Source organism: Setaria viridis, chromosome 2 (assembly GCF_005286985.2).
Source record: "Setaria viridis chromosome 2, Setaria_viridis_v4.0, whole genome shotgun sequence".
Taxonomy (NCBI): domain Eukaryota; kingdom Viridiplantae; phylum Streptophyta; class Magnoliopsida; order Poales; family Poaceae; genus Setaria; species Setaria viridis.
The window spans coordinates 19,415,265-19,428,163 of record NC_048264.2 but is presented as its reverse complement, the minus strand read 5'-3'; the positions used below and the strand labels follow the sequence as shown (position 1 = coordinate 19,428,163).

At 43.5% G+C, this 12,899-nt stretch overlaps 1 pseudogene; it reads left to right on the top strand.

Annotated features, from left to right (window-relative positions):
* The first annotated feature begins 6,426 nt into the window (after window positions 1-6,426).
* LOC140221988 (uncharacterized) lies at window positions 6,427-9,041 on the top strand (annotated as a pseudogene).
* The last annotated feature ends 3,858 nt before the right edge of the window (window positions 9,042-12,899 follow it).

Sequence of the window (12,899 nt, the reverse complement as noted above, 5' to 3'; positions counted from 1 at the left end):
AATTAATTTTTAAAATTTGGTAGATTACATACAACATTTAGGCCCCGTTTGGATCATTGCAATTGTGTGTGGAATATAGTTATATACTTATAATTAATGCTTAGAAATCAATTGAACTTTGGCACAAATGTTTAGAATTTTTTTTTGAAATGCTTAGAATTTAGTTGAAATTTAGTACATTTTGTATATTACATTTTGTACGTTACATTTTTTATATTACATTTTGTAGAGTACATTTTGCATAGTACATTTTGTATATTACATTTTGTAACATTTTTTATATTACATTTTTTATATTACATTTTGTATGTTACGTTTTTCATATTACATTTTGTATAGTACATTTTGTATATTACATTTTGGATATTACATTTTGTATGTTATATTTTTTATATTACATATTGTATATTTCAAAATTTTAGTACATTTTGTATATTTCAAAAAAATTTGTTGAAATGAATTTTTTTTCATGGTTGTTCTATATATGATTTCATGTACAAAGTAGTTGAGATCGATGGCAGACGACGAGGTCAGAAGGTATCTAATGGAGCGGATTATTGCTGGTGATAGTAGTTCCAACCTTCCCATAGCGTACACCCATGAAGAGGGTAGCCAGGCAAACACGTTTCTCAACCTGTCTACCGATGGCAATGAAGAGCCCGAGCCCCAGCAAAACGTTACCGTGGCAGAAGGTTCCGACGAGGTATAGATCATATTTTAACCCTCTCTATATATAATATATGATCTTATTCATTATTACTATGTACTAATTAATTAATGAATCTTGAATTGTTAGCCCTCTAGATCAACGAACCGTCCTCCGAAGCCCCAAGGTCCTTCCAAGGTGAAGACTGGAACAAAAAAGGCTATCATCACGGAAGTCAGAGAAGAGGGCAGGCCGGTTGCTCCTGAAAAAGTGGCAACACAGTACGTGAGTCAGATCGGCGCAATCGTAAGGGAGAATGTGCCCATCAGCATAAGGGAATGGAAGGGTAAAATGACTAATCCATACGCACTCCAGGATACAGAAAAGAATATGGTGTGGGAAGAAGTTAAGAAACATTTCACATTTCCCGACAGATATATTGAAAATGATGTGAAGGCGTGGACACTGAAGAAGATGGCCACACAATTTCAGATATTCAAGAAGATGTTGGATACCACCTACATTAAGAAGGGCCAAACTCCAGATTTTACTATGTATCCACAATGTAAGGACCACTGGGAGGCATTTGTAGAATACAAGAGCATCGAAGACAGTAAGAACAAGGTCGCCCGGAACACAGGCAATGCTGGGGGAAGGAGTACCATCATAAGCTAGGGTGAGGTGGTTACGCCAAAGCAATTCCCAAATGGAATCAGATGGAAAAAGGCCTGATTGATCGGGGTATCCTACCAGGAACAATTGATTGGCTTGAACGATCGAAAAATTTGCATTACGCTCATGGAGGTGAGATAAACCCAAATGATGGGACGCTGATCTTCAATGACCTATTACGTGAAGCGGCCACAAAGCTTGATAAGATTATTAAAGATGTTAAGGATGGGACGTTGACGGTGTGCCAAGAGAATGATGAGCTCACAATGGCCCTCGGGAATCCCGAACACCCAGGACATACCCAAGGGTTTGGGCTTGTTCCATGGAAGTTTGCATTCCAAGGTGACTTGGACATGTACACAAGCCAGAACCGAAGAAAGGAGCAAGAAGATGAGAGGTGGCGGTGCACGATAGAATCCAAACTGCAATCTGTAGAAGTAAGAATGCAGGAGGGAGGCAGTAGTCGAATGGCCGACGCAGTTGCTAGCCCTTCTCAACACCTCGGGAGCAGCTGTGCATCCACAGGGCTCCCTGAGCCATATACGCCAGGATTACCCGTGGAAGAGCAACTATTCCCTGTGGATGCCATCACGCAACGCACCACATGTGAGCTGCATACACCGATCGACAACCTTAGCATTAAGGTACGTATATATACATAATATTTATACACCGGAGCCTTGGGAGTGCCTTGGCAATTTGAAGTTTAAAAACTTCATTTCTTTTATATATCCAGGTGGTGTACGGGAGTGCCTTGCCAAACCTGCCAAATCATATATGCCATGGCATGGAGATTCCACCTGGATATGCCAGTGTTGGCGTAGAGAGAATCGTTGATAGCCAATTTGAAGGCCTAGAGCTCGACTTCCCGGTAGGCAACGGGTCAACAACACTAGGAGAAGTGGTTCACGGGGTCATTCTATGGCGCAAATGCTACATCATCATCCCCGACGTGGAGGCACCTCCTCAGAGCTCAAGACCACTCCCGCAAATCCACAGCAGCGACCATTTCCTCAAACATCCAGACCATCATCTCCATCACAACCTGCTTCACGATCAAGGTCTCCATCTCCACAACATCCTAGTGGTTGGAGCGACGATGACAACAACAACACCCCTCCATGATCACCTTCGTCGGGACTAAGAGCACCATTTAAGATGTCGTGACTACCGCCTCCTAAGCCAAGACAGCGTAAGAAGAAAACAAAGGAGCCTGAGGTGACTCCTGAGGAACGCTGGGAGGTAATGACTCATGAGGAACGCTGGACCAAAACCCAAGTGCAAGCTAGTGAGTGATTGAGGAAACAGAGGGAATTAAGAAAAGCAAGGGAGATGGAGGCACCACCAGTAGATCGAAGAGAATTACATAAATGCATCAAGGCGCAAGAACAAGCCAAGAAGAGTCAACCACTACTACCGAACTATGAATGGGCGTTAGTCAAGGTTGATGAGAAGAAAAAAAGAAAAAAAGCCGAGCTGCCAGCTGCACCATCAAGTGAACCGAAATGGACCTTTGAGCTAGGCAAGCCTATGGTTAGTCCTGATTCGCTAAAGAAACTATCAACGAAGATGTACAAATTCCATCAATGGTACATGAAGTTGTCTGCCGACAAGAGGGAGATGTTGGGCCTTAAGATAAAATCGATAGATTTTCACAACAAAGGCGAGGCCGTCCTATGGCTACGATTCAAGGATATATATGAAGTGTACCATCATGGTGCCCTAGATGTCTCTCTGATGAGTGTCCATTTATATCTACATGTAAATTTTGGCTCATATCAATTTTTTGTGCATGCATCGCCGTACTAATTAACTTCATCTTCCATTTTATGTAGGATGCTAATTCGGACGTGCCGACATGAAGCGTACCTCCATATTGGCTTCATGGATCCATCCGTAGTGAACCAAGCCCAGATACGATATTTTTCAGACAAAACGTTGCTGGCAGTATACAATTCCCTAGACAGACAAAAATTAAAGAATCACATACTACTTCCATACAACTTCAAGTAAGTGTGTGTATACCGTCTATTTTTGTTTTCTTTTTCCTTACATGATTAATGTTAGTTACCTCTAATATATATGAACATTTATGTACGCAGCTCCCATTGGATCCTCATTATTATTAACATTGATCGAAGTCACGTCACTGTCTTCGATTTGTTGAGGAAAGATCCGAAGGAGTACCAAGACGTCATTACTAGAAAACCCTCCCTGTAGATACGCTATAGTAGTAACGCATGATAAAAGTGTCTCTACATCGGCATGTAAAGATGCTTTTTGACACGATTCCAAAAATGTGTCAGACTGTTACGATATTAGACACGCTTACAGTGTTATTAGTCATATAAAGACATTTTTTAACATGCTATTGAAGTTGTCTCAAAATGACACGGAGTTAGATACGCTTTAAAGCATCATTATCACTTAAACACTTTGTAAAGCGTATCAAATAATTGTCTATAGCCAGGTAAAGATGCTTTCTGACTTGACTAGAAAAACGTATCGAATTGATACAAAGTTTGACACGCTTTAAAGCGTCATTATCCCCTAGACACGTCGTAAAGCGTATCAAATAACCATCAATAGGTACGTAAAGATGAATTTTGATATTTGATACAAAGTTTGACATGCTTTCAATCGTGAATAGCATGTAGACAAGTCGTAAAGAAAAATTAAAATTACCTGTGTATAACAAAACTAAAAAAAGAAAAAAATGGTGTCTTTCAAGAATCGAACTACGACTGGCAATATTAAAGTCTTGCAGCCATACCATTGAGCTAGCAACGTGTGTTTGTCAAGTCTCTAAATAAAATTACATTTAACTATACAAAATCCGCTCAAGCACCCACAGGACAAATCGGCAATCTAATCCTGGCCAAGTCTCTAAACAAATCGATATGCCAGCCCAGGAGCCGCTGCACTCAAAGTCCTGGAAGCTAGTATTTGTAATTATTGGAGGATGAAGAAACAACAAACACTACAAGAAACCTTGTAATCTATGACGAAATTTCTGTGACGATTTCTGAGAACGTCATTAACTGTACAGAATCTGTGATGATTTTCAATTTCCTATCACGAATCTGTTTAAGTGGATATGAGGCCCATAATACAGTGACATTTTTTCAATTTCGTCACGAAGCGGCCCAAAATCTGTGATGTTATAATAAATTCATCATGAAGTGGCCCAAAACCTGTCACGATATAACAAATTCATCATGAAGCGGTCCAAGACCTATGATGTTATAATAAATTCGTCATGATTAACAAATTTAGAATTATCATACCACAAGGGGGGCAAATATAATTTTTGAAAAAAAACCAGGAGAAACGAAAATAAAAGAGAAAATATAATATTTGAAATCGAAAATAGGGGAAAAAATGTTAAAAAATGGGTTCGAACCTGGAACCTAAAATGGAAAAATCGGAAAAAATAGAGAAAAACATGCTAAATCTAGGAATTGATTGTGGAACCTCCTAGCTAGAAACCACCACACCTACCATTGAGCTACATGTTCTTTGGTTTTTATTTGTGGTTTTTAATAGTTTTGAACATGCTTATGTGGCAACCCTTGCGCAGGAACGGCACATCACCGGCCCCAGGCCGCGCGCCATGTCACCCGGCCACCAGCACCCGGCCGCGCGCGTCACCCAGCCACCAGTCACCACATCACCCGGGACCGCCACAGCCCAGCTGCCAGGTTCGAAACCGCTCTTGGGCTGCCACCCTCTCTTAGGCCTGCTGCTCAGCTTGGGCCTTGGGCTGCCACCCGCTCTTGGGCCTGCTACTCGGTCTGCTGCTTAGCTTGGGCCCCTGGTGCTCTTGGGCGTGCTGCTGTGCTGCGCGAGATAAAATGGCAAAAAAGGAGCGCAGCAATCAAGATTCGTACCTGAGACCAATGGTTGAATTACCACTTGCTTTACCAATGGACTACTAGCTCAGTTGTGTATTGTCATAGCACGACCTTTATAAATAGAGAGATATAGCCGAGCTAAACTCGATCCACAGCCATCTGCAGAACTCTATATATGTTGATGGATGTATCTGATCCTGCAATCCTTTGGCGCCGCCGCCCCTGGTAGCCTTTGGCACCGCCACCCCAGGTAGCCCCCGGTGCCGCCTCCCTTGTCCACAAACACCGTTCTAGAAGCTTTTCGACGAAGTCCTGAAGCCTTTGCGTTGCCGCCCCTGCAATCCTTTTGCGCCGCCGCCCTAGGTAGCCACCGGCACCGCCGCCCTTGGTATCCCCCTGCGTCGCCGCCCCTGCAAGCCCCCGCGCCGCCGCCCTTAGAAGCTTCCTGCGCTGCCGCCCCTCGAAGCTGCCGGCACCGCCCCTCGAAGCCGTCAGCTTCACCTCCCCTGGAAGCCGCCTGCACCGCCGCCCCTGGAAGCCGCCAGCGCAAAATTTAGGTCTTTTTTTCACTGATATGGCTTGGGAAGCATGTACCTGAATTTCGTATTACTGCAAATTAAAGCAGCTGATATGTTTTATTTAAATTTAACATCTCCTTACATAGGGTGATGGATCGAAGTTGGATGAAAAAATCAAGATGGGAGATCGCATATGAAGATGGTGTTGAAGAATTTTTGGCTTTTGCTTACTGGAACCTTCCACATGATAGCGAGATATTGTGTCCGTGTAAAAAGTGCAATAATAGAATAACCCAAAGTCGTGATGAAGTTAGGACACATCTGAGGTGTGACGGTATTCTTCAAGGTTATACTACTTGGGTTCATCATGGCGAGAATTATGACAGACCATCAATTGCATTTGTTGATGAGCCAAATATCACAATGTTGCCTGCTTCGGGTATAGTACAAGGTTGTCAGGATGGAGAATCGGATAGCATGCAAGAACTGCTACATGCTGCATTTGGTAGGGCTGCAGGTTTGCCTCAAGGCGAAGCAGATGATTTTCAATCAGGATTTGCAGGTATGGAACATAATGCCCCAGAGGATCTTGTGAATCCAGCTCAAGGTGATGATTTGGGGAGGGATCAGAATATATATGAAAGGTTCTTCAAGGATGCACACATAAGGTTATACCCTGGTTGTAAATACTCAAGATTGTCATTTTTGGTGCACTTATATCACTTGAAGTGCTTAAATGGTTGGTCACAAGAATCGTTTGGAGCACTATTGGGACTACTATCTTCTACGCTACCTCCTGAAGCAAATCTACCTAAGAAGTATTATGAAGTGAAGAAGATCATTGGTGGATTAGGTCTTGATTATGTGAAAATCCATGCTTGCCCCAAAGATTGCATGCTATTTCGAGGTGAGCATGCTAAAAAGGATGTTTGCCATGTGTGTGAGAGCTCTCGTTGGAAAGATTTTAAGGAGAATGGCTCATCAGCTAAACCTAAGGGGAAAAGGAAACCAGCAAAGTGTTACGATATTTTCCATTGATACCTAGGATCCAAAGGTTATTTTCAACTACCAAAACTTCAAATGATATGCGATGGCATGAGGAGGGCCGTACGAAAGATGGAAAACTACGACATCTAGCAGATGGTGAAGCTTGGAAAGACTTTGATGCTAGGCATCATGAATTTGCAGAAGATGCTCGTAATGTACGCCTTGGTCTCGCAAGTGATGGATTTAACCCCTTTGGAAATCAGAATTTAAAGCACAGTGCATGGCCTGTAATGCTGATTCCTTACAACCTACCACCTTGGATCTGCATGAAGCAAGCATCTTTTATGTTGTCAATGATCATCCCTGGACCAGATTCTCCAGGTAATGATGTGGACGTATATTTGCAGCCCCTGATCGATGAGCTTTTACTATTGTAGGATGGAGTTGAAACATTTGATGCCTCTTCGAAAAAGGAATTCCCTCTCCGAGCTGCACTATTGTGGACTATAAATGATTTTCCAGCATTAGCTTACCTATATGGATGGAGCACAGGTGGTACATATGCATGTCAATCTTGTGGTCCAGCGACAAAATCAGTTCGCCTGAAGAATGGTAAAAAGTCGTGCTATATGGGTCATCGTTGATGGCTGCCAGAAAATCATAGATACCGAAGGCAAAGGATGCAGTTTAATAGCTCAATAGAGACTGAACTTGCACCTAAAACAATGAGTACCACTACTGTTCTTAAAATGTTAGAAGGGAAAGAGTTTTTGCTAGGGAAAAAGGTGTGCACAGCAAAGAAGGACAACCAGAAAGGCAAGAATAAGGAAGTGGCGGCTGAAAGTGCTACGAAACGCAAGCGTAAAACAAAAGGACAAAATAAGGAGTCAGATGGGAGTGGTGCTAAGGAGAAGAATCCTAAAGATTGGTTGAAAAAGAGGTCAATTTTCTTCAATCTACCATATTGGGAACATAATAGATTAAAACACAATCTAGACGTAATGCACTTAGAGAAAAATGTGAGTGACAAATTTATCTCGACTTTGTTGGCTATTTGTCATAAAACAAAGGATGACCTTAATGCACGACTAGATTTAGTTGAACTTGGAATTTGAGAGGATCTTCATCCTGTTGTAGATAATAAAGAAAAGCAGTCACTTCCTGATGCACCTTTTACCATGTCTAGAGAGAAAAAGAAGATCCTTTGCTCAGTAATTAAAAACCTTAGGACTCCTGATGGATATGCATCAAACATATCTAGGTGTGTGAACATGAAAGACTTTACATTGAGTGGACTAAAGAGTCATGACAATCATGTGTTACTACATGACATTCTTCCAGTGGCGCTCCGATCCTGTTACCCTAGCAAAGATGTCATGAGGATAGTGGTTGAATTATCTAATTTCTTCAAGATGTTGTGCTCAAAGGTGATAGATGTGGATGAGTTGGTAAAGCTTCAAGAGAGTATTGTGATGACACTATGTGATATGGAGAGAACTTTCCTGCCATCATTCTTTACTGTGAGCGTGCATTTGATGGTGCATTTGGTATAAGAACTTAAACTTGGTGGCCCTATTCAGTATCGGTAGATGTACCCCATGGAGAGGTATGCAACTACATTTAATTTGCACTGTGAATAATTGTTCAATAATTTTTACAACTTACATATGTCCATAATTGCATATAGATTTTTTGTTCGGCTAAAGGCACTTGTGAAGAAAAAAGCTCCAAAAGGTTCAATTGCTGAAGGATATTGCATGGAGGAGTGCCTGGACTTTTGTTCAAGATTTTTAGAAGGAACTACACGTTTTACTAGGCCATCTAGAAATCCTGAACCTTCTGATGAAAAAAAGCCATGTACTTGTTTGACAGTGCTGGTGAACCAATTGGAAAGTGTACTGGTGTCAACCTTGATAACCATCTTCTTGTTCAGACGCATCGATATGTCTTGCGACATTGCGATGAACTTGAGGACTTACGCAGGTTTGTTCATATAGTGTTCCCTGTTATGTTTATTTTTGTAGTAACTTGATGACATGACAATGATTCGATTGTTGTAGAGAATTCTTGGAAGAGGAGAAAAGCAAAATGGGTCCATCATCTAATTTGACACCTTGTTCCATTGAGAAGTTGACCGATGAACACTTTCCTGATTGGTTGGAGCAAAAGGTGTGCAAATCTTAAATTGATGCATTTTAGCCATACCATTAATAGATGGAATGGATCTAATATAATTCCTTATACAAACAGGTTATCCTAGGGGATGGAACAAGCATCACGGCAAAGGTTAGAGCATTGGCTGCAAAACCTAGCAGATGTGGTGTGAGATGCAGTGGTTACAGTATTAATGGTTTTAGGTTCTGATGAGGATACCACGAGTACATCTACACCAGCAGCACCTCAGGTGCCTCCAGTTGCTCCTCCACCTCAGGCGCCTACAGTTGATCATCCAGTTGGGCCAATCACTCGGGCCCGTGCGAGAGAATTAAACTTCATCATGGTGTTAAGGAACGAAGGCCCATCGGAATAAGAAGATGGCCCAACAGGGCAGCCCAGGTGGGGCGCCTAGAGTTGGGCGCGCGTGACCCCTTCGGACTCCAGGGGCTGCGCCCCCTTTATTTAGTCGGAGTCCTTTTTGTTTACGACTTGAGTTTTGTTTTACATCTAGCTTTAGCTACTCTCGAACACGCGCAAATACGCGTTGTCCTTGTGTGATTCAGAACTCCACCTTCGAGTGATATTTAGATTGCTCACCTCTCTTTCTTGTTCGTTCTTCAATTGCGGACAGGAATTGATCTTCGTGATCAAGCTGATCTTGCGCCAGCAAGGTTGGTAACCACAGGAAGTTGGTTCAGCGATTGCATTGGCGCTTCGGGTTCGCTCGTCGTAGTCGGATCGTGAGGGTCTACTTCCACCAAGTCGAATTTATCTCCACTCACCGAAAGATCGGGCACTCCGACTCTATCAAGTGGTATCAGCTTTCCAGGTTGATCGGTGAGTTTTACTGAGTGTTTTTCCCTTGCTACAGTCCACAAAAACCAAAAGAAATTTTTTTTAGGTTAGATCCTTATCCCAGCAACCGTTTAGCCTCGCACATTCTTTCAATAAGTGTCTTTGTTGAATTTGTGTGCCTACTCGTTCAATTGTTGCTGGCTACTTGTGTTTAATCTCTTGTTTCTTGTTTTTCCTCTAACCCTAGTTTTCGTCGCCGCCGCCGTTCCGCTGCTCGCCAACCCTACCACGCCGCACCCACCACCCCTCCCTCGCGACAACCGCGCCGCGCCATCCCACCCTCCGATCACCCCTCCCCTGTCAAAAAAAGAAAGATAGAAAGCAATCAAAAAAAAAAGGAAAGTGCAAAAAAAAAGGAAAGAAGCAAAACAAAAAAAAAATCCCACAGGGAGAAGGAAGGTGATCCGGTTTTGTTTCGGTGGAAACTCCCTTTGCGCGCGCCGTGAACTCCCCTGGGTCACGACACTCCGGGGCAACTCCGCACCCCCCACGCATACCGCAACCCCCCCCCCCCACGCATCCCGTGCCAGCTTTTCATATCCGTATCTCTCTTTCTTGGTACATTTTTCTGAGGTCCGCCTTACTCTAGAGAGAGAGAGAGATCCTCTGTGTTCATTATATCAGTTTTGGGGCACCCTTTGTGAAAAAAAAACCAGAAAAAAAAAACAAAAGAGGTGCGCCCTCTCCACCTTTGCCTCTGTTCTTTCGATTTCCCTTCTTACCAGCAACTCTTGTTACGTGTTTGGCACTATATTTCAACTTTGCATTATTGTTTGATTGTGCTAATCCTTCATTTGAGTGCAGCCTTCCCAGAACTCCACATAGTTCTACGATGAGCATATTTTGTTTCTCCAGGCAATCGCTCCTCCAATCTTTCGTGAGTTCCACCGGTTGGTTACAGTTCGCCCTTGTGTGCGTGGTAAGAATGGATAAGAATTTGATAACAGCACTAGTGTGAACGCCTTGTGAGCCGTTACACCCCTGTTTTGTCGTCGCTTTGGTTCTTGTATTTGCGCTAACCATGGCAGATGATGTCGACGCGGGGGTTAACCAGCTGCAGGGCATACGGGCACAAGTTGAAGGGCTTGTCACCGACATTCAGACGATTCATGAACGGCTGGACTCGACGATCTCCTCGTCGACCGAGCGGTGTGATCAGCTCGACCTTGCACAGACGGCTGCTAAGGCCACACTCGACTCAGTTGTGGCAAGACTCGATGCATTGCACACAACAGTCGCAGAGTTGCAGCAGGGTTATGGTGGTGACTCGGACCAGGACGATGGCGACCGCCAAGGCCGTGCCCGCTGCGTGCCACGCCGTCCCGGTGGTAATGATTCCTTTTCCAAGATTAAATTTAAAATTCCACCTTTTAATGGCAAATATGATCCTGCTGCATATCTTGATTGGGAATTAGAAGTTGAACAGAATTTTTCATGCCATGATATTCTTGCTAATTCTCAAGTTAAAGCTGCTATTAGTGAATTTACTGATTTTGCTTTAATTTGGTAGCGTGAATATAAAAACAAACATCACAATACCATTCCAACCACTTGGGAGCAATTAAAAACTGCTATGCGCCACAGATTTGTGCCTTCTTATTATGCCCGAGATTTGCTTAATAAAATGCAACGTTTTCAGCAAGGTTCCAAATCTGTTGAGGAATATTTCTAGGAATTACAAATAAGCATGATTCGTTGTGGGTTATTGGAGGAAAATGACGCTGCCATGGCACGTTTTCGTGGTGGTTTGAACCGCGAAATTCAGGATATACTTGATTATAAGGACTACACAGATATGACAACATTATTTGAATATGCTTGCAAAGCTGAACGTGAAGTGCAGGGATGCCGCTCGAAGACATATTCTAACTCTTTTGCAGGAAGAAGCTCGACATCCAACTTCGCACCCGCTCTCCCTGCGCCACCCACGCCCACCACTACACCGCGCGAGCGAACGGCCAAACCTGCAAGCGCTGCCCCTTCCACAGGCGCCGGCCCTCCCACAGGCCGTACACGGGATATTCAGTGTCATCGTTGCAAAGGATTTGGCCACGTGATTCGGGACTATCCGAACAAGCGCACTTTGCTTCTTCGTGATGATGGTGAGTACTCTTCCGCTAGTGATTCTGAAGATACTCGACATGCGATGCTTGCCACTGACCATGTAGCTATGGAGGTACATGTCAACCTGGGCGACGCCGATAGGTATGAAAGTCTTGTTGTGCAGCGTGTTCTTAGTACACAGGTCGCCCCGTCCGAGAAGAATCAGCGACACACTCTTTTCCATACCAAGGGCGTTGTGCAGGAGCGGTCGATTCGCATCATCATCGACAGCGGCAACTGCAACAATTTGGCGAGTACCACGCTGGTTGAAAAGTTGTCTTTACCCACTCGTAAGCATCCACATCCATATCACATTCAATGGCTTAATGATGGTGGGAAAATTAGAATTACTCGCTCAGTCCGTGTTCCTTTCTCCATGGGTGCTTATTCTGATTTTGTCGATTGTGATGTTATTCCCATGGAAGCATGCTCTCTGTTACTTGGGCGACCTTGGCAATATGATACTGATAGCTTGCATCATGGTCATTCAAATCACTATTCTTTCATGTTTAAGGGTCAGAAAATAATTATACATCCAATGACACCTGAACAAATTCTTAAAGATGATCTTGCTAGAGCTGCTAAAACTGCTAAACAACTTGACGCATCGCCATCTGTTAATTCTGAAATCAAGTTGAATGCTCCTATTTTGCTTGCCACACGTGCTGATTTTGATGAGCTACGTGATGCTCCTTTGCCATGATATGCCCTTATATGCTCTAGTGTGCTCGTTTCACTTGATGATGCACCATCTTTGGATATTCCCCCTGCGGTTGCTAACATTTTGCAGGAGTACGCTGATGTCTTTCCAAAAGATTTGCCACCGGGACTCCCACCACTTCGTGGCATTGAGCACCAGATCGACCTCATTCCCGGCGCACAGCTTCCGAACCGCGCACCGTACCGTACAAATCCGGATGAGACGAAGGAAATCCAGCGCCAGGTACAGGCGTTGCTTGACAAGGGTTATATTCGTGAGTCTCTTAGCCCTTGCTCCGTTCCCGTGTTACTTGTTCCAAAGAAAGATGGCTCATGGCGTATGTGTGTAGACTGTCGTGCTATTAATAACATTACCATTCGCTACAGATACCCTATACCACGCCTTGA